At 40.6% G+C, this 20,689-nt stretch overlaps 1 protein-coding gene across 2 annotated transcripts in view; it reads left to right on the top strand.

Moving 5' to 3' along the window:
- Positions 1-334: 334 nt before the first annotated feature.
- plxna2 (plexin A2) overlaps positions 335-20,689 on the top strand; it is a 197,954-nt gene continuing 177,599 nt past the window's right edge. Inside the window, exon 1 of one of the 2 annotated variants that reach the window (XM_030138608.1) lies at positions 335-370. The gene's annotated coding sequence lies outside the window, so the exon portion shown is untranslated. Of the gene's footprint in view, positions 371-986; positions 1,506-20,689 lie in introns of those variants that run through there. The other variant, XM_030138607.1, reaches the window with a different exon arrangement.

Here is a 20,689-nt window from a genome sequence, read left to right as displayed (position 1 = left end):
GAAAAACAGAGAGAGAGACAGACACAGAGAGAGAGAGAGAGAGAGAGAGACACACACACACACACACACAGAGCGATAGAAACACAAACACAGAGAGAGAGAGAGAGAGACAGAGACATAGAGAGAGAGACACAGAGACACACATAGAGAGAGAGACAGGCAGGCAGACAGACAGACAGAGACACACACACACACACACACACACACAGAGAGAGAGAGAGAGAGAGAGAGAGAGCGAGAGAGAGCCGTATCGGAGCCACAGCTGTTCCAGTTTTCACCTATAGATGGCAGTATTCTAACAGAAACAGACCTGGACGAGGAGCAGGATGCTGCTGCCTCAGTGTGCGCTGCGCAGACAAAACTCTGAAGGGTAAGAAAATTATTTTCATAAATATGACTTCTGTATATCTTTATGGATGTTTCATGATTTTTTATTTATTTATTTATTTATTTATTACATTCTTCTTATTATAAGGATTTCCAAAAGGCATGAACTATAGGCTAATGGTGAACAGAATCAGGACCCTATCTTTCTTTTGGCAACTTTCTGAAGTTATATCTTAAAAAAAGACTAATGACTGTGTTGGGCTATTTTTGGAAATATTTGGCAACAGAAGTATTTTTGGGATGCGGGGATGGTGCACTGCAGATATACCCTATAGTAGTCTAATAGTTGTGTTTGGTGGAAAATAGACATAATTTATGGATTATTGTAATTGAATCTACTCAAAGTGAAAATTGATGGAATGAAACATATCAGTTTTTTTTCCTGCTGTTTTTCCTCCTGTTTGTTAATGTTTTTCTTTGAGCGGAAACAGTTAACACCATAATGAGACGGAGTGTGAGGGGGCTGGGTTTAGACGCGCAGTGTGCCAGTGGCAGCGTACACATACACGCACACACATCCACACACACACACACACACACACACATCCACACACACATCCACGCACACACACTACTGTACACTGATGGAGCCGCTAATCTATGTCAGTCCGGCAGAGTCCCTGTGAGAAAGCCACGCTGCGGGTCTGAGCCGACGCTACGAAATTAAACCGTCGGACCAGCCTGGTTCGTCCGTTGCCTTGCGTGTGTACACCTCAGCAGCCTCGGAAGGACGCTGAATCTTTAACTGATGGAATGTGCCATTTCATTGACGCGGTTTAGTAAAGTAACATTAGCAGGTCAGTTCAGATGTTAAAGGCTCCGCTGCGAAGTTTACGCACTGCATTTGGCAAAATTACTCGCGGTAATGACGATTTATATGAATGAATGACGACACCGCCGCCGCCGCTTAACAGGTTTTACAGGCAGGAATATTCTAGGAATTAAATGAAGTAGTGAATGTACAAAAAAAATAGATATATTTAGGTGGAGATCCAACCAAATATAGAGCCTTTGGAAACATTTTCACTGTGGATGTTAGTCGGAGCGCATCAGTTAAAGCCCAAGAAGACCGCACTGGAGAGAATAGGATAACCGGGAGATCCAGTGTAAATGAAGAGGTGAGTGGCGATCAGCACTTATTTATTTAGACCTAATCTGTTTTTACAGGATGTGCATTATGGGTTATGTTCAGGTTCCACATAAGTGTCATGCATTCTTAGGACAAACCCAGGCTCAATGCTCCGTTAAGGCGCATTTTTTTTTTTTTTTTTAGACACTGCGGAGAGACAACTGAACAGACACATTTTTCATTTTAGGCTGCAGGCTCTGATAAGGTACCAGCCTTTTTTTTTTTTTTTTTAATTCCATATTCTGCTGTAGATGTGACACAGCTCATACTCAGAAAATGAATGATGAGGTGTGACCAGAAAGTCCACTGGATATTTGATGATGTATCCTCATTCATTACAATCTGGCTGCATCCTAAAATACTAGTATTACAGAGATTAGGTTTCTACTCATCTGCAGTCCTAATGGGTCTGTTTCAAGTTATTTGGACTGCATTTAATATAGTTACTTGAGTTATTTTTATATTTTACTTGTTTAAGGACTTGATTTAGTGATTTGAGTGAATTGACCTTGATTATACAAATCATATACAGGCTCAGTCTTCTGCATGCTGTGCTGTTGGAATACAGAACATATGCTTGTGGAATACAGAAGACACATGGTAAATTTTTAGTGTACTGGTGGTACTTGCAGACCTAGATAGACCTGCGTGTCACTGCAACAAGTGAACCATGAGAATGAAGCAAGTGATTGTAAGACTTTTTAAATGTCTTCATTTTTATGTTAAAGATCACTATTTCCATTTAAATGCTACACGTTTCCTCGTAGGATGTCCTCTCTAAACCACAAACACAGCAACTAAAACAGCTATGTGATATATTGTTACCAAATGGCATCAATTTAGGATTTCAAGACCTCATCTGTCCAATTGAGCAGATGCACCTACAAATCTTCATTCTCTGTCAGACTGCCAGTGCTCCGGCAAGCACCCATGACAATGAGTCTAAAGAAAATAAATGTTGTCTTAAGTAGAAAATTGCCTTACATTTGCATGAAAATAACTTACATCTGCCATGGGTGACGGGTAGCATATTAATCCCTCTGCCTGTGCAATCAAAACCCGTTCCTTCTTGGTGAAATCACGGTTTTGTGCATCTGAAGCGTGACCCGCTCACATCATTATTTTAATATCCATCTCAAAGTGAAACAGCAGTTTGACCTCAAAGCAGCCACCAGGGTGGAAATTGCAGCCTTTTGAAGAACAAACCAGCACTCAGCATCAGTTTGATTATCACATGCTGATTATTTTCACCTAATTAACTCCAATCTAATGAAAAAAGCATTCACTGATGGTGTGATGCTACAACTAAGCAATCAGCCCCTCTGACCAGTCACTTAATCAGAGCTGTTATAAGATCACCCTTACACAAATCTTTAGCTTTGGAATGTATAGAATGATTTCTAAGCTTCAGAGTAACCTTTAATAATGCAAGTTCTATCACTGCTAACGATTCTTTGAAGACAAGATTATACAAGATAATTGCTGTTCAAAATGTTTTCAAAGCTGCTGATGACAGTAACAATTGATTCTGAAAGCCAATCACATTTGGCTGGTTCTCTTTTTTTAAAAAAAATAATGGAGCAGAGATATTAAGAATTCTGCTCAGTGAATCACTTTCAAGTGATGCCTTTGAAGGTAGTCTATCCAAGAACGCCTTTCGACAACCACAACATCACACATGCGTTCAATCGATAAGGTTAACCTCACCAAGCTGGGGAGAAATTGCTCCGAACGGGCAAACTTATATTGCGTCTTGCAGAGTAACAGTTGATGTTGCTCTGCCTTTGCCTCTCCACTTCACCTCTCTGTAGGGGGGTGCAATATTTGGATTAGATTTATGCTTAAGGTGTGTGGTCAGTGAGGTGTTTTGTATTTTATATTTTGACTGTTGGAGTAATTTGGATATTGTTGTTCAGATCTAAGTTTTAAATTGGTCAAATACAAGATGGATGGCACCTTTTTAATACCTATGTCAGTGATCAATGACTTTCCCTTTTGAATTGTTATGTTCCTAAAAGTAACTGTCCAACTCAATAAACAATTGCCAGTATCATAATGCAGAGCGCAGTACTGGCCACCACAGCTACCACTGCCTCTATAAGCATCCATTAGTATTTGCGACAAACTCTGTTGAACGATGCACATGGCTCAAGAGCGTCCTCTGTTGATGAAGAATCCAGAGGCTTAAAAAACGAGCTGCGTTAATTACCGGACCACGCTGCCTTCATCCGGTTGCGTCCACTCATGAGACATGATCGGCAACTACGATGACATCACTACCAATTTTTTTTTAAATGGATGATTTGCGACTAAATGAGTTGTTACTGTTTCTCTTTGTCTGCTGTGTCACCACCAGCGTTCTTACAGCACACTGCTTGCTCCTCTTTGGATTCCCCCCTGAAGGCAGCCAGACTCACCACAGTTTAGCTTGAGAGATTTTGACAAGTCGTTACGCATGCAGGCAGAATCCTTGACCTATTTCTTAATGAGTGAATACTGCAAATGCGCTCAGCGGCTGTGTATTCTGTTACCCCCCCCCATCTCAACACACATACCCCCCCCACATCCCAACTGTCTTTTTCTTCCACACATGCACTCACACACATGCAAACACGTGAACGCACGGAGATAATGGTGCTTTTGTGAGTTCACTGACTCAGTCTCCCACAGATATAGGTCCTCTCTTTACTATCTGCAAGAGTATACAAATAGTGAGTGTTTGTTTTAATGCAATTGCCCTCCCATCTTCCTTCACTGTGAGCTGTTTATCTGAACCTCTCAACTGTCCAGCTGTCACAACAGAGATCTCAATCTCCTTGACCCGCACACGCTCCACTCACTCAGCCTTGTTATGTGCATGTTTGTTCCAGTGTGTCTGGAATCAGCATTTCTGGTGAGTGTGTATGTGTGAGGATTGACATAAGGGAGATCTGGATTGTTGGTGACATTGATCAAGTGGAGTGTAGCCAGGGAGAACATTTAGTCTGAGAAGGGTCTGGCTTCAGTGAAAAGCAGATCACACCAGCTTCTCTCTCTTCAACTGCACTGCTGGCTCTGCCATGTACATCCTCTGTGGCTTTCCTCTAGTTAATGACTGTAAACGATATAAAGTTTAGGATATCTCTCTATCTGATGCACAACAAATAATCATTCTGCATATATTCAGTTGTGTATGGAGTGACAATTTTAAGTGGAATATTTCTGTTTGTTGTTCTTAACTTTGTTGCAGTCGCTGATTCTAAGGCAAGTCAGAGATAAAATGTGGAAATTACTAACATTGGAGAGATTCAAAGTTGCACAAGTTAGTAGTCAGACTATTATTTTCATTAATAGAGCAGTGTATGCCTTTGGGTCTTGAGTGATGGATATATATTTTAGTTTTTGAGGGATAAAGACATTTCTGCATTAAGTTAAAGATTAATTTTGAGTCTAGTGATGCACATCCTCATGTAAAGATTTGCTCTTGATGTTCTAAACATATTGATACTGTTAAATAAGATACCATAAATAAGATACTGCATCATTCTTTGATAATTCCCAAAGAACAGCAGATGCTAGAAAACACCACAGGGCTACATTTAATGGTCTAGTCATGCTGCTGTAGCTGTTTTCATCATCTTGAGTAGTTGTGCACGTAGCCTTCAGTGACTTATTGAATCGTTGAAACCATTTTAAATTGATGACTACAGGCCACTACATTGTTAAGTAGCAGCTTGCGCAGTATGAGTAACACATAGCACAGAGTGAAAAAATCAATGCCACTCTTTTGCATTTCATTTTTCAGTATATACACAGAGACTGTTTTAACACTTTTGAGTGCTTTAAAGACAACAGCCACATCTTTTAGTGAAGTGATTCCCTTTGCCGTGCTGGGATAGGTTATGCTGGAAAAGTTTATTTTCCCATCTTTGTCAGGATGCTGCTTGTCCTTCAGAGGAGGAAGGCTGTGTCTGTGCATCCACTGCTTGCAGACAGGCTCCAGCCAGTCTCATAAGAGGGCCGATGAGGAACGGTTAACAGTCGTTCCTCTGCCAGGCGCAGCCGTGGCCAGTCCAGATCCTGCTCTCTCTATTGATGGCAGCAAGTTAGCAATGAACCCCAGTGTGCACTCTGCTATCCCAAAAGCTTGCCAGCTTGGTGAAACAAAGCCTTTTGTAGGACCGCTAAATCCAACAGATGGAGAAATGGACAGTAAATGAAAGTAGAGGGAAAGGGGAATAAAGGAATTTAGTGGAGCATGTTTGTGGGTAGGAATTTAGTCTACTCCTTTGGGAAGCCTAACACCCACACAATGCAATACTGGCAGAACTTAAATGTTCTCTCGTTGACATGCTGCAAGAGCGGCTTTAGGCCCCTGTGTGAGTGGAGAAGGCAGTCTGCTCACGAGGGCTCTCCAGGGCCTGGGAAGCCTTTATTAAGATGTTAATGGAACTGCCTTCATGACACATTTCCATGGGACAGGATCCCTTGCCTCTGCCATTCTTTAGTGCCTCAATCTGCCTGCCACAATCATCAGTCTCTCTCCCTCACACAACAGGCTGTTTAGGCATTCAGCACCATCTCCACATTCCCTTGCCCAGGCACTCTCACTCTTTATCTGATCTCTGCTGTCACAAGCCATCCTATATTTTACCACGTGTAACAAAATTACGTGATGCCAGAGATAAGGGCAGCAATCCTGGCACAGAAACCTGTAGAATAACAAGTCTAGCTGTTTGTTTGTCAGTGATCTTCACACTGGTTGTAAGTCAGATTGTCACCCCAGCAAGCCATTAGGCCTGTTATGATATTTTTTTCAAACATTTCTTTTCTGGTAACTTGTTTCCAGAATGCTACCTACATTGTTTTCCCTCAGTCACTTTAGTTCTCATTCTCAAACTGCTCCCAAAGCTGTCCAGTGCAGCCGGAGCACCTTATCAAAGCAGCAACAGCAACAAAAAGAGAGGGAAAGAAAGAGCTTTACATACAAATGCCTTGACTTTCTTCATTTATTAGAGCCACTGAATGCATTGTCTCTACTATTTTGTCTTTTCTCTGCAATTTGAATATAAGTCAGTTTAGCTCGGCACCATCAATAATCAATTAGCTGGTGTCACGGGAGGATGTGCGTTTTTGTATGGTGGAAATTTGACAATAAGTGAGCAACAAAAGGGAGTGGGAGAGAGAGGGAGAGTGGGAGGGGGGGTTGTGTTCGACGCCAAGGGGCAGCTGTCAGGAGCAGATGACAGTGTGTGTGTGTAATTTGTGCTTGGCTGCGTGTGTTTGTGTCCATTTTAATTCATTTTTGTTTGACTGCGTGGCACATGTGTCTTTTGTGTGGATGTGCGGTGCCTGTGTGTATTTGGAAGACGAGCCACTGGGGTAGGCAGTTAGGGCAATGCCATGCTGTGCTGCCCACACTGCCCCCTGGTGATGAGGATGCCCCTGCCTGCCATCGTCACCATGGTTACTGAAGAAAAGGGTGCAGACGTTGCTTGTCTAGTCTGCTCATGTGCCATGGAGGAGCCCAGCCAAAAGCAGCTTTGTCCCTCCGCTATGTACACTGACCGACAACCAGGGAGACTTTTCACTTCAAAAGGCCCTATAGTGTCCATTAACACTCTTCAAAGCAGTGTGTAATTTTCTTACAAGACTGACTCATACTGTACAAGATTGACTCATACTGTAATATTTGCCGATAACCATAATTAGCTGGTTAATAGTGTTTATTCACTGAACTTTATGTATTAGCGTTGGAGCATGTCGAGCTATTTATTAACACTTTTACACCATTTACTCGACTCAACTTGACTCAGCTCAACCTCATATCTTAGTACCACGTATGTGATTTTCCACTTTATATATATATATGTATAGTCCCTGTCATTAGAGCAGTGTTTTTCAACCTTGGGGTCGGGACCCCACTTAGGGTCACCTGGAATTCAAATGGGGTCACCCAAAATTTCTAGTAATTGATACAAATTAAGAAAAACTTACTAATATAAAACATATGGTGAGTTGAGAGAGACAATCACAATACATAAAAGACATGACAAACTCTGAAGCTGAAACTGAAGCACTGTGGTACTGTTTATCTTTCAAATGTTCACTGTGGTTTCGTAATTCATAGTTTGAGTTATTGTTTGTTCAGTATTAATTTGCAGCCTTGTCAATACAAGCTAGAGTGACTGTACATATCCTGACCAAGGAAAATAAAATTCTCACTTTGTGCAGTAATCTACACCTGGCTTTTCTGCCTCCATCCATAATAGTATACATTATATAGCCTAAATGTCATCTAAAATAAATTTTTATTTGCAACATAGTATAGCAAACTATTACATGATCAAAAACAAATTAATTTTAGCAAAGAAAATGTCTCAGTTCTGGGGTCGCCACAAATTTGTGATGTTAAAATGGGGTCACGAGCCAAAAAAAGTTGGGAACCACTGCATTAGAGCATCACTGCATGAAACTGCCATGACACAAAACTTTGTCTTCATTGCAACATCTTCAACTCTTCATATGATCATGGCAAGCAGCTATATAATCAGTGGTGTAGTAACAAATGAATATAATATAAATGAATCTAAAGTAGGCCATAGTGCATAGAGTTTAGGAACTTGGGTTTGTGAAGATGGCAGGTTTGTTTATTCCCAGCCCGCACAGTGATAGTGATGAGTCCTTCCAACCAATCAGTAGTCAGCATTTTCACTTCACCCCTGTGTGTAGTCCCCTGTGCTCACTTGGAACCTTTACAAAAGCAATAAAAGGGAAATAATAACCACAGTGTTTGAGCTGAGTAGGGTTGAGCTGGTACCATGTGGTGGAAAAGCACAATTAATGTAATGAATTTTGTTCTTGTGAACCAAACACACACCACTGAGATTCCCGCAAGGCTCAGTGACATGTAAGTACCTGTACCGGTGCTGTTTTGTTACTATTTTGCAGCCAGCCATAGCCTTATCTTGGTGGATAGCGCTTCTGAGTGTTATGCAGGAGCTTTAAAACATCCACAGGATTCAGCAGACAAGAGAAGAAAAGAAAAAGGGGAAATAAGGCCCTCCAAATTCATTCCTGAGTGAGATAGCAAACAGAAAAGCCTGTCTGGAGCAGTCCCCCCCCCTTCCTCTTCTATCTTGTCCCCCCTCTCTCTGTCTCACTCACTCACACACACACACACACACACACACACACACACACACATATACATACACACACACACACACACACACACACACACACACGCATCCTCTTGAACTTCTTCCACTATTGTAGACCACAGTAGATTCTGCTAAATTGATGATGAAAGATCTTGAAACACCCGCAACTTCAAAACGTACAGTAGAATGTGGACCACTGTGGTGTCTCATTTCCTTGCAATGTTGATAGAAGTGTAAAGGCAAACAATTACAGTGAATGAGACGGCTGCTTCTCACAAAAACCACAGATGTGACTTAAAAACATTCCGACTGGATCTTTTTGGTCGTGTTGTGAAGGTAGATGGAAGGAAAGATCTTGAATGTATCATTAAAAAGTTTGGATTGAAGCTACTGCCGCCAGTCTTGCGACTCCAGACTCTTTTCTTTGGCTCAAGGTGATTTATAGTGTCCGGGCCAAGGGAAATGAATTCTCCCCAAGGGTAACAGTTATGTTTATGCATGAATACATGACTCTGATCCACATACTAAGGCCAGTGGGAGAAAAAGGGATGAAAGGTACTTAAAAAAGGAGGCAGCTTGTCATAAAGCCCACACAAAGTCTGAGCTAAGTGTGTAGTAGACTTCTAAACATGCTGAGGGCAAAAACTGTTAATAACACTTTATGAATGTAATTGCTTTTGTTGTTTATATTGACCTCAGCCTGACCTCTAAGATTGTAGTTTTGTAGAGCATAAGCACAAGGCTTTGTGAAATGTGTGGGATACTGAAGAATAATAAATCCTGTTGTGCTCTCATTGCATTTTAAGGAGCTACTCTTATCAAATAATATCAACTAAGAGCCATTGTGAAACATGCTGTACAAAATAAATTCAGTTACAATAACAGTGTGCTTGCTGAATGACTGCTGTTTGTTCCGACCAGCCAAACATTATCATGATGACTCTATCATAGGGGAAGTGAGATGTTGTTGTTTCACTACTCTTACTTCCGAGTGCCCTTTGCTATCAAAGGGAAACACTGCATGTACTCAGTGGAACAGCGGGAGCTCGCCTAGACAGACACATTACTCTGCCTCTGTCATAACCAATGAAATGTGAAACCTGACAGGAGTGTAGTCTGTGTAACCTGTATTAGATGCAAAGGAAATCATTTACATAGATTAAGTGACATGATGTGATATTACACTGCACAAAACACATAATCAAAAATCACTACATCTTCACACATCAGTTACAATGTAGGTCAGAGACACTGTCTTTCCCATAGTGTTTAGGGAGAATGAATCAGTGCATCCAAGACAATTATTCTGAGTGTGACAGCCGAGCCTGATGCTGCAGAGGACTTGAAGTCTCTGTGTTGTCCGTGAAGATGTTGATTAAATATGACTGTGCTGAAGCATTTGCCTCCCTAGCTGAGACAGAGCTAGTAAAATGAGCTCGGAGAGAGAGAGAGAAAGGCAGACGACTGGGCAGGTTTGAACTTGAAGGCAATAAATGAGCATCCTTTCTTGTCTTAATCTGCAACAGTTAAGGATTTACACTAAGGGAGCTACTCAGAGATCAGACAGCTCATCTGTGCAGAAGGTGTATTCACAGGATATTTGACATGTTACTGCTGGCACATTTACAATTCTACCAGATACACTTCTATTTCCTGACTTTCTCAGAGACAACAGCAGGAAAGTTAGGAATTAAGTCGATTTTTTTTTTTTTTTTTTTTTTTTTTTTTTTTGCAGAAGCCATCTCCGATCTTGTAGGTACAATGTTTACTGTTAAGTACTTTGCATAAGCCTCATTGCTTCTATTGCCGCAAGACCACCTCCACACTTTCCAGGGAACATGTTCATTCTGACAGGGGTGAATAGGTGAAGTGAATTTGCATTTTATTACAAACATGCACAATGTTTCGGGCATTTTTTGTGAACACAGTGTTGAATATACAGTATAAACATTTTTCTTTCGCAGAGCCTATGGTTCTAAAGTAATAATTTTCTTTCTCAAACAACTGTAATTCTGGATGTCTGTCTTTTTTTGTAGAAGTTGAGGTACGGTTATTTCTTTGTTTTTTCAATTCCAGTAGTTGACAGAACAGCGCTGTATCGCCTTTACGTCCACACTCCTCCCTTCTGCTTCCTGTCTCTGTTCTCTGTTGTTTATTTGATAGGGTGGAAGAGTGAGAAACCGTGAGAGTGAGCTGGGTGGGGGATGCCAGAGGGGTTGGCATGTGGCTTAGATGTTGGGAAATGTCAGCACATTCACCTTAAGCAAAGCACATTCTTGTGTACATGCACAGATGCTTTTTCATACCACTATGTAAATCCTTCAGGGATTCCTTGTATGCAGACATTGACAAGCCCCATAAAGGACACCTTGCCTTTGTTTATTTTGCCAAGACTACAGTATTTGTGGCTTGTGTTGTACAAAGAATTAGTAGATTGAATGGCTGAAATGCAGCCTGTCTGGCCGTCTGAAGGACTTGACATGTACAGTAGCTGTTTGTCAAGGTAAACAGTCCCCACCTCTCTTTGTGCACTACCTTCTACTGCAGTTCCTCAGAAAAAGAAAGCAAAGCAAATAAAGCAGTCTAGAGAATGACTGGCAGATTCATTCTACAGCATGAGTCACTGTTACATAGTTTTGTCCTAATCCTCATTTAGTTTGAGCTGGACCAGAGCTACAAAAGAAAGTGTTTCCAGCATAATATTATGAACTACTTGTGACATTTGGCCATAAAAGTCCTTTATTGCCAACTGTCTTTAAATGTAGGGAAATTAGCAGCAGAGTAACTTCACTATCTAAAGTGCATTAGTAGAATAGATATATGACTTAATTTAAGTGTAACACTAAGCAACATTTAAAGGTCAAACCCCCAAGCTTTCTCTGCAATTTAGAATAAAGAGACTTAAGAGGATAGTATCATTGATAACTGATCTCATTAAGATGATGACATGCAACAGATTTCTCAATCAGATTATAAAAATACATACCCAGAAGTACAAGTACATAAGCATCTGTTAAAAAAAAAAGATCAACAGGGATTTCTTGTAAATATTACAGACTGCACATTGACCTTAACATTGATTAAACTAAGGGTTACTCTCAGCAGTACTTTGAGGGCTGAAGTGTACTGAAATGTACCATGTTCAGCCACTGGAACATAACACAAAAACAGGGTGGTCTGGGCCTGCTACTTCTGACACTGAGTCAGACAGGAAGAGAAAAGGAAACTGGAGGGGAGGGAGGGAACAGGAAGGCAGAAATGTTTTCGAAGAAGTCAAGGCCGTTGTTTGCCAGGCTCAGGTGTAACTGAGTCTCAGCATTTGCACCAGGTTAGTTAAAGAAAGCAGGAGCGCTTGGGGAATAGCTGACTGACTAACTTTGCCTCAGTTTGTAGATGATATAGGTGTGTATTGAGGTGAAATACTCCAGACTAATGGGAAAACTATCTCATTGACTCCAAGATGGTCCCAGCCAGACTGAAACAGCAGCGAACCAACCACCATGTGTCCTAATTAGCCCACTTCAGCATGTTAGTCTGCCACAGCTGCTCCTATTTATGTTACTGATGAAATGCTGAATGGGTCTTTTTTTCCCCTTCGTTACATTTTCTCGAGGGTAGCAAATAGTCGATTTTTATCGTTTTTCTCTTCTCTATTATTGCTGTTTTTTTGCTGGGATATGATTATATGTTTTGCCTACTGCTGATTCAGTTTCTGGGGCACAGCAGCAGCAGGGTTGTTTTGTTTGGCTTGAAGAGTGACTTCCACCCCACGCTTTGCCCCCTCCACCCCCACTCTAGAAATGACCGAATGTGGTGATAGAAGGAAATACTCCGGCTGGCCACTGCTGTGTTTGTGCTGACTCTGATGTGGGCATCATTTTCATCATATCCTCTGCCACAGCATACTTATCATTGAGAGGTTTCAGTTACATCTCTCAATTGGATTGAGAGAGGCTGGCTAGCTTTCTGAAGCCTCATTTTACTGCTTCACTAAACCCGTAGCCCAGTATGATCGCTTTTAAAGCAGTCAAACCACAGCGTCCTTCTCTTAGCTTCATCATCTATGTGTGCGGTCTAAAGAAAAAGTTAATGCGAGGTAAAAGCCACCACAGAGGAATTCAGATTGCCCGGTCTTGGCGTTGGTCATACTGAAAAAGTATGGGATTGCGATTTTTTTTTTCTTTGATTTTTTTTTTTTTTCAGCTATTATTGCTCTGTCTGCTCATGTTCTTTATTGCTCTATTTTCTCTTGATATTGCTGTTTCCTTCTCTCTTTATTGCTCTTTTTCTTGCCTCTCTGTTTTTGGCTGTCTGTCTTTTTGTCTTTCTCGCTCTCTCTTTTGCTTGGTGGGATCTGGTCCCAGCCTGCCTCACTTCCTTAACAATGAAACAGATGCTAATTTTAATCATCTTACTAGCAGAGATTAGTCTTTGATCAAAGTTAATACTCAGAAAGCAACTGCGGCATTCAGCTTCACAGGGAGAGAGAGGCTTGTAATTGTGATCTGGTGGCTAAGGCAATGCAGGGCACTCCACTGGAGAGCTATTAAACTTAAGTCCTGTATACATGTACTCCTCTTGTCCGACGTTTTACATGATGAGCTGTGTAAGAATACAGTGCATTTCATACCAGAGCTGGTTTTACACATTTCCTGCTCTGAATGCCAATGTTTCTCCCCTCAAGACATATTATGCGCTTGTAAGTGTGTGTGATTATATCAATGACATGCTTTCCACAGATCCAAGCCTTTCCACTGGGTGGTTTTATCAAGATGTACTACAAGAAGAATACTGATGGACAGTTGTATGAGGCTCAGTGGCCACATATAAAAGATGCTCTCCAGTGTCTGTCTGAAGAATATGGATGGCCTGACTATCTTCGTGTTCCATCTACTGTTTTTGCAGGGGACAGCCTCAACAACCTCTGGCCTGTGAAAATAAGCATAGAGCACTTATTCCCAGGTTCCCTGATGTAGTAGAAGGGCTGCAGGAGCTCTTCATACAGCTCTGACAGTCTCAGAGCAGCTCTGACAGTCTGAAATGTTGAACTGTATAAGCATCCTACGTATGTGTCTCACTGCGGTTGCCTCAGTCACCTCTGTTTTATTTCAGGCTGCTTGTCTTTCCCTACTTCACCAAAGAAAAGGGGGCAAGTTCAAAGTTATTGCAGGTGTAATGACCAGAAGACAAAAAAGGATGTGAGGAAGGGTAGGATCAACCGAAGCCGACTATAGACAAGTAATAGTGTATGATGCCCAAGGCTTTTCAGAAAGCCAGGTTTTGTAATATAATCTTGTGGAGTCCATAGGGCCATTTCTCTTTTTCCCTCTTGTTCCTATGACTTTGAACATAATGAGTGCTGGACCTCTTCCCCTTTAGTTTCTTTGCTGCTGCCTGTACTTCATCAGAGTGGTGGATGATAATGTTCAAGCAAACTCTGCCTCCACCGCTTGCGCATTATACAGAACAATACTCAACCTTCACCACTATAGTGAATTATACCATACATTGCTCTTACTCTGCCAACACACTATTTTTCATTAGAGGCCTTCTAGGTCACTATGACATTTCTCCATACAACCTCCTCATCCAGTCTCCTGTAAGCAGGTGGGGAGCAGTGTCATATGTGTAATGAATGTGCCTCATGGTATTGTGTGCATGTTGTGGACCTATACACCAATGTACATGCTATATGTCACTGCTGTACTGCTGCCAACTTCCCTTGTTTTTTTGCTGAGTTTCTGCTTTCTATAAAAAAATATAGGCCATTTGTATCGTCCCTGTCAAATTCTTTTGTACTTGTACAGTATTGTAATGTAGTGGTACATAGGGAGGAGAATCGATAAGAATTTAACGATTCCATTATCGATTTTGCTTATCGATCTGATTCCTTATCGATTCTCTTATCGATTCTTATTGGGTGAGGGAATAAAAGAGTACAAATGGGTGTGTTTGTATTAACTGTCTTTTATATTTCCATCTCTGCACAGAACATATAACATATACAGTATGCACAAATAATAACAGCTGACGCCGGGCCCAGTTCGGGGCGGGGGGGGGGCACACACACCATACAGTGAAAGTGAAACTTAAGACATTTTTGTAATTCCTCTATGTCTCCTGTTGTTGTGCACCTCATTTCCTTTCCCCTGCCTTCGGAAACTTTTATTTCAGGGGCAGGACGTTTTACTCGCACCAGGACCGGGCCCAGAGGACAGCCTGATGTTTGCTCTGCCACTAGATTCATAAGCGTTGCTAAGGAGTGTATCAAATACGTGACATTCCTGTAAATGAGTCACATACTGTGTGGACAAATGTTTGAGCATATTGGAGGGATTACACCCTTTTGAAGAAGTGGAAGCTTTGACAGTGTTACAAGTGGCCCCGGTGTCATCGTTTTGGACCGTTTCTGCCTCAACACCATGTTGGCTACATTCTGACCAAAACAATGCAGCGTGCGTGTGACGTCATCACACATGCGCAACAAAGGCAGAATCGATAAGCAGAATCGTTAAGCAGGCAAATGATTCCAAGGAATTGAGCTACTCAGAACCGGTTCTCAAAAAGAACCAGTTCTCAATTCCCATCCCTAGTGGTACAATGGTACCATGAAATTAAACACACAATCCACTTGGTTGAGTTCACAACAATCTCTAGTCACTTCAAAGTTGAATGTTGATAAAGGGAATAAAAACATGCTGGCTGTAGTGATATGCTTGACTCCGTGACTCTCACGACACTGGGTCACAGGAAACCAGTCACTGCTGATTTTCCACCGATTCCCAGCCAGCTCTCCATCCTGTACACCATTCACACGAAACAGGCCGGAAGGCATGCATGTGCACTTCAGCACTGATCCAGCAGTTCTCTCCGTCAGTCAGCCGGCAGGTCCTATCTTATTCTGTCCTGGCATGACCTGTAGTAGCCTGCTGCACTCCAGAGGACGATCAGGGGGATTTTTATACACTTAGAATGCACAACGGCTGAATGGTTTCTGCAGTGCTCACTACTGTTTTATTATTCACATTCATTGGAATTCTTAGTTGGACCTGCATACAAATTTAGTGTAAGCTTCTCTTTGAACTAATGTCTGTGCTTCCCTATTGCTCCTAGGCCAAAAACTTTTGTAGAATAGCTTGACCTAAATCCACCTTTTCCTATTTTAAACAATCACAGTTTAACCTGGTACTGCCCCATACTTTATTGATGAACATAAACTCTAGACTTGTACTTATGTTACACATGGCCCCATCTCAACACCCCATGGGCTGTTAGAGTAGCTATAAAGTCTGCTGTACACAGAGAGTTCTGTACCATTGTTCTGCTGTGTTTTGTGTTATGAACAGAGCCTTCACAGAAAACAGATTCTGCTTGCAAGGCATGTATCCTTCTGTGTGAGTAAGCACCCAATTTCCTCACCACATGCTGTTATTGCCTCTCATCCAAAGGGAGATTGGGCTAAGTAACTAGCCGCAGACTTCATTTTGTGGTGTTTTATCACCTCTGATGAAATTAGGGGGGCCTCTACAAAGCTGGAGTAGAAAAAGAAAAGTGTAAGAGAGGTTGAATGCTTTGGAACTATGTGATGATGTATCCGTTATGTGTGTTTCATCTTAAATGTCCTCAGAATAGGCCTTAATAATACTCAGACAGAGAAGTGTGTAGTTAAGACAGCCGCCTCTGTGGGTCATAGCGGTTCTTGAACACAATTTAAGGTTTTCTTTCAAAGTGTCTTCCTGTAAAGATTTACATAACAATGCAGCCACTATATGAACTGAAATTCCCTGTGTGTTCTCTACAGAACTGCAGACGTTACTCGGCAATTCATTATGTGTTTGACTAGTTCTAAGTCTTTTTGATGTTCCAGTCTCAGGTTTCACATAAATCACAGAATTGTGCAGCAACTGTTCATAGGGGCTATTTAGCTTTAATGTTAATTTAATGACATTTTTCCATAACTGTAATAAAGTACAATCACATTATTATTTTTATTCTGTTTATTTACATAATTCTGTAATTCCCTTACACTATTAGTTAGTTTTTGTAAAAGGACAGAGAACAGACAGTGTGATATCAATGAATGATGTTTATACTTTTGCACTTAGTCTGGGCCAGAGAACAGTGGGTCATTGGGGTTAGTTGGTTTAACTCCTCACAACTGCTTCTATTGCAATAAATCACAGTCATGAGTATGAGATAAGACCGCCAAGTGTGTATGTCTGGAGCTACCGCTGACCCTGAGCAGACGGCGACTGTGAGTCAAGTATGACCAGCGCAAGAGTCAGTGTGATATTTCAGCAACTAGGACTAAAAGAGACAGGAGAGTCACAGTTTTGTTGCAGTTGTATTTTCAAGCATCTGATGTGATAGTAAGAACCTTACTGTGCACATCTGCCAGCCAAGAGACTGTTTATGCAGTTTCGCTGTGTTTGTCAAAATGTCCGTGCAGCCATGGCTAGCTGTAAACATCATTAACCCAGAGGAGAGAGTCCCAAAGAAACTGTCTGCTGTCCTGTCTGGATGGGGAATTAAATGAGCCACATGTGTGCTGACACAGTAACTGTGCACACATACACACACTAACCACAGCTGTAGACACTGGCAGTCAATCATATGACAGTTGACATGAACAATTGAGTGTCTCCTGCTTTAACAGGAGAGTGAAAGATGTACTATACTATGTACTATGTATAAAGATGTACTATTGCTGGTCTGGTGTGGACTGCCATGAAGATTGTGGGGGTTAGGAACCATCCTTTCCTCCAGGTGCTCTGTGAGCGGTCCATCACCAGACAGGCACAGAAAATAGTGTCCGACCCGACCCACATCCTACACCATGAGTTTCAGCTCCTACCTTCCAGCAGGAGATTCAGGGTCCCCAGAACCAGGCTGAACTGCTTCAAAAACTCAATCATCCCAACATCCATCAGACCACTAAACAATCAGTAGCATCTGTCAGAGTAATAAGTTACATGATGCAATAATATCATACCTGTATGTGCAATACACATCTGTGCAATAACCTATTTATGAATATGTATACATGTATATATTATGTGCAAATCTATGTATCTGGTAACTTTCCATTTTTATTCTGTTGGCTCTTCTTATTCTGTCCACCTGTGAACTGCAGCTGAACAGAGTCCAAGACAAATTTCCCTACGGGGACAATAAAGTATATCTTATCTTATCTTATCTTATCTTATCTTATCTTATCTTATCTTATCTTATCTTATCTTATCTTATCTTATCTTATCTTATCTTATCTTATCTTATCTTATCTTATCTTATCTTATCTTATCTTACCTTACCTTACCTTACCTTACCTTACCTTACCTTACCTTACCTTACCTTAACTTAACTTACCTTACCTTAAACACTCATGCAGAAGTATGGGTGTGTGCTCTTGACAGGTGTCATACAGAATTCTGACCCCATGGAAATATGACCCCCGGGGTCACTTTTCTATATAGGATTGTGACCCAGAGGCACTTTTCTAGTATTGAAAACTGACCCACCCCAAAATATTTTTCACCCCTTATATGAATTTGTGCTGCATGTTAATAAAAATATTCTCATACATTTCTATATCATAATAAGCTTAAATATATGTGTATAATTTTAAATTTTCACCAGAAACTACTAAATTAATTCATTCATATATCCACTGAAGTAAATCTGTGTTTATTTTAGAGTTACTGGACATCATAGACATGAAATCTACCCTAAATTATGAAAAAAAAATAGTGAAAAAAAAAAAAGGTTTTATGTATTTATTTTACTAGTATATATTTATTTAGTACTACTTGTAACAAAAACTATGTAACATTGAATGGGTGAAAACAGATTGCAGTTAAGATTATGAGATTTGGATGTGAAGTATCTGAAGTGCCGAATTCTACACAATGTTATACTTTGTTCTAGTTTTTGATCTCTTTAATTTATGAGTAATATTTAAGTTAGTGTGATGTTTAGACTGACTAATGAAAGGTATGGGGTTTCTCTGTTTTGATTATCCTAACGATGATATCTTCTACTATGAGGTAAATACACTGGGAACCTCAATTGTTATTTTGTTTTTTTGTATTGAGGGAGAGTAATTTTAGGCAGGGGAAGTTTCATCCAAAGGAAGATTCGATGGGTCAACCAGCCGAAATATGGAAGCTGTTTTTATTTTTATTTTTGAGATTCCCATATGTGTTTGCTTATGTTAACCCCTAACACTTTACAGAATCCTCCTGTTCTTTTTAAATTGGTTTGGACTACATTAGGTGGTTGCTCTTGGTTTTTCGCTCTCACACTCCACAAATTTGTGATTGCAAAGGTTATGCTGCATTAAGCACGTATAGGAGGATTTATCATTCTTGATGTGATTGCAAACATTATTGTGATGTTCTTTCCTTTTTTTGAAGACTCTTCGTAGCCTCGAAGGGGAGAATATGAAGTATCTGAACTACCTTATGTGATCTGAAATAGGCTACCTTAGAAAACCTGGGTCAACGACCTGAGTGAGTTCAATGACATTTGGGATATTGTGAGCTAAAGGGGTCTGTGGTTTAGAGTTTGTTTACATTGGGAAGAATTATTAATTTGAAGTGAACTTGAATGTATTCTTTTAGCAGGACATATCATGAAAACAAACACCAACCTAAATAAGAGAGGGACATGATAGATCGGGGGACATTATTTGGCTGTGCTCACCAGGTGTTCCATGGTACCTGATCTGATGCTGGTCTTTTTGTAGTAAAGTCTTTTTACGTAATCAAGAAGGCATCAGTGAAGGTTTTTCTTCAGCATCCACTCATCATCACTTTTTGATAGACGACAAATCAATAAGTAAGTAGTCAATGAGTAAATAACAGGTGTTAACTACAGATTCTCAAATATAATGTGAGAATGAATCTTCAAAGTGTGTTAATGCATGGCTGAGATAACACCTCTGATAGAAGGTGTTAAGCAAAGTTATGAGTCATTTAGAGTACGTTTACACATAGCTGAGGTTTTTTGAGATTTTTCTTTGCGTTTGTGCCTCATCTATGGACACACAGGATTGAAAATGAAGGTTTCTAAAAACTCTGGCCAAATCTCTATTTTTGGATTTGTAAACATTGTATAAACATCTGTATAAACAGAGGGAAACGGAGATCACAGTTTGGACAGAAAAGATAAAGGACTGATAAACAAAATATGAAGTCTGAAGATGTGGAAACACCTCATAAAAGCCTTATTCTATATTGAGTAAATACACAAAGATCCTGTTTAGCAGATGCAGATATAGAATTTGGACCCTTTGCCTATTTTTATGTTTTATTATGAAATGTATTATGACCTAGGTCACTTTTCCATGCTATAGAATTTTGAAATTTGTATGATTGCAGGATTGTTAGTACGTTTTTGTGCTTTCATAACATGTTTTGTGTTCATATATACCTTAAATAACTTCTTTCTTTTATTTTTTTTATTTTTTTTAATTTTTTTTTACAAATTTGGTGATTTATTGGGGGTGGGTCACTTTTCTGTCTGACACCAGGCCGTACCATGCATTCTACCCGCTACTTCCTTCCAGGCCACAGAGGGGATCACACATACTCTACACTCTCGTTAATTGCATTGACAGATAATTGATTTAGCATGGCCAGAGCTACAGCTGGCCCAGCAAGCATTTCATGGTTACATGTCTGTATTACATCATAATTCCCAATCTCACTTTTCACAGTTACATCACAGCTGTGGCCACCATACTCGATAACAGCACACCATATATTTCTTCACCTGTCTAGCCCATCCCCTCTAAGCCATGAAGCATCTCATCGTAATCTTCTGCAATGTTTTAATGGAAGAGCACTGTAGAATAGTGTATTTTCTGTAGCTTTTCCAGTGCCTGGGTGTAAGCCAACCCGGAGCAGCCTCATCCTCTCAGCCAGCATGTGATTACAGAGATAGACCAGGCTATATCATACACTCCTTAGATGAAACAGTAGCAGGAGAAAATGAAGGGATTACTTTGAGTGACAGGATTCCCATCATATTT

This window comes from Sphaeramia orbicularis, chromosome 7 (genome assembly GCF_902148855.1).
Source record: "Sphaeramia orbicularis chromosome 7, fSphaOr1.1, whole genome shotgun sequence".
Lineage (NCBI taxonomy): Eukaryota > Metazoa > Chordata > Actinopteri > Kurtiformes > Apogonidae > Sphaeramia > Sphaeramia orbicularis.
Note: the sequence above shows the minus strand (reverse complement) of the source record. Positions and strands in the feature narration are given on the sequence as shown.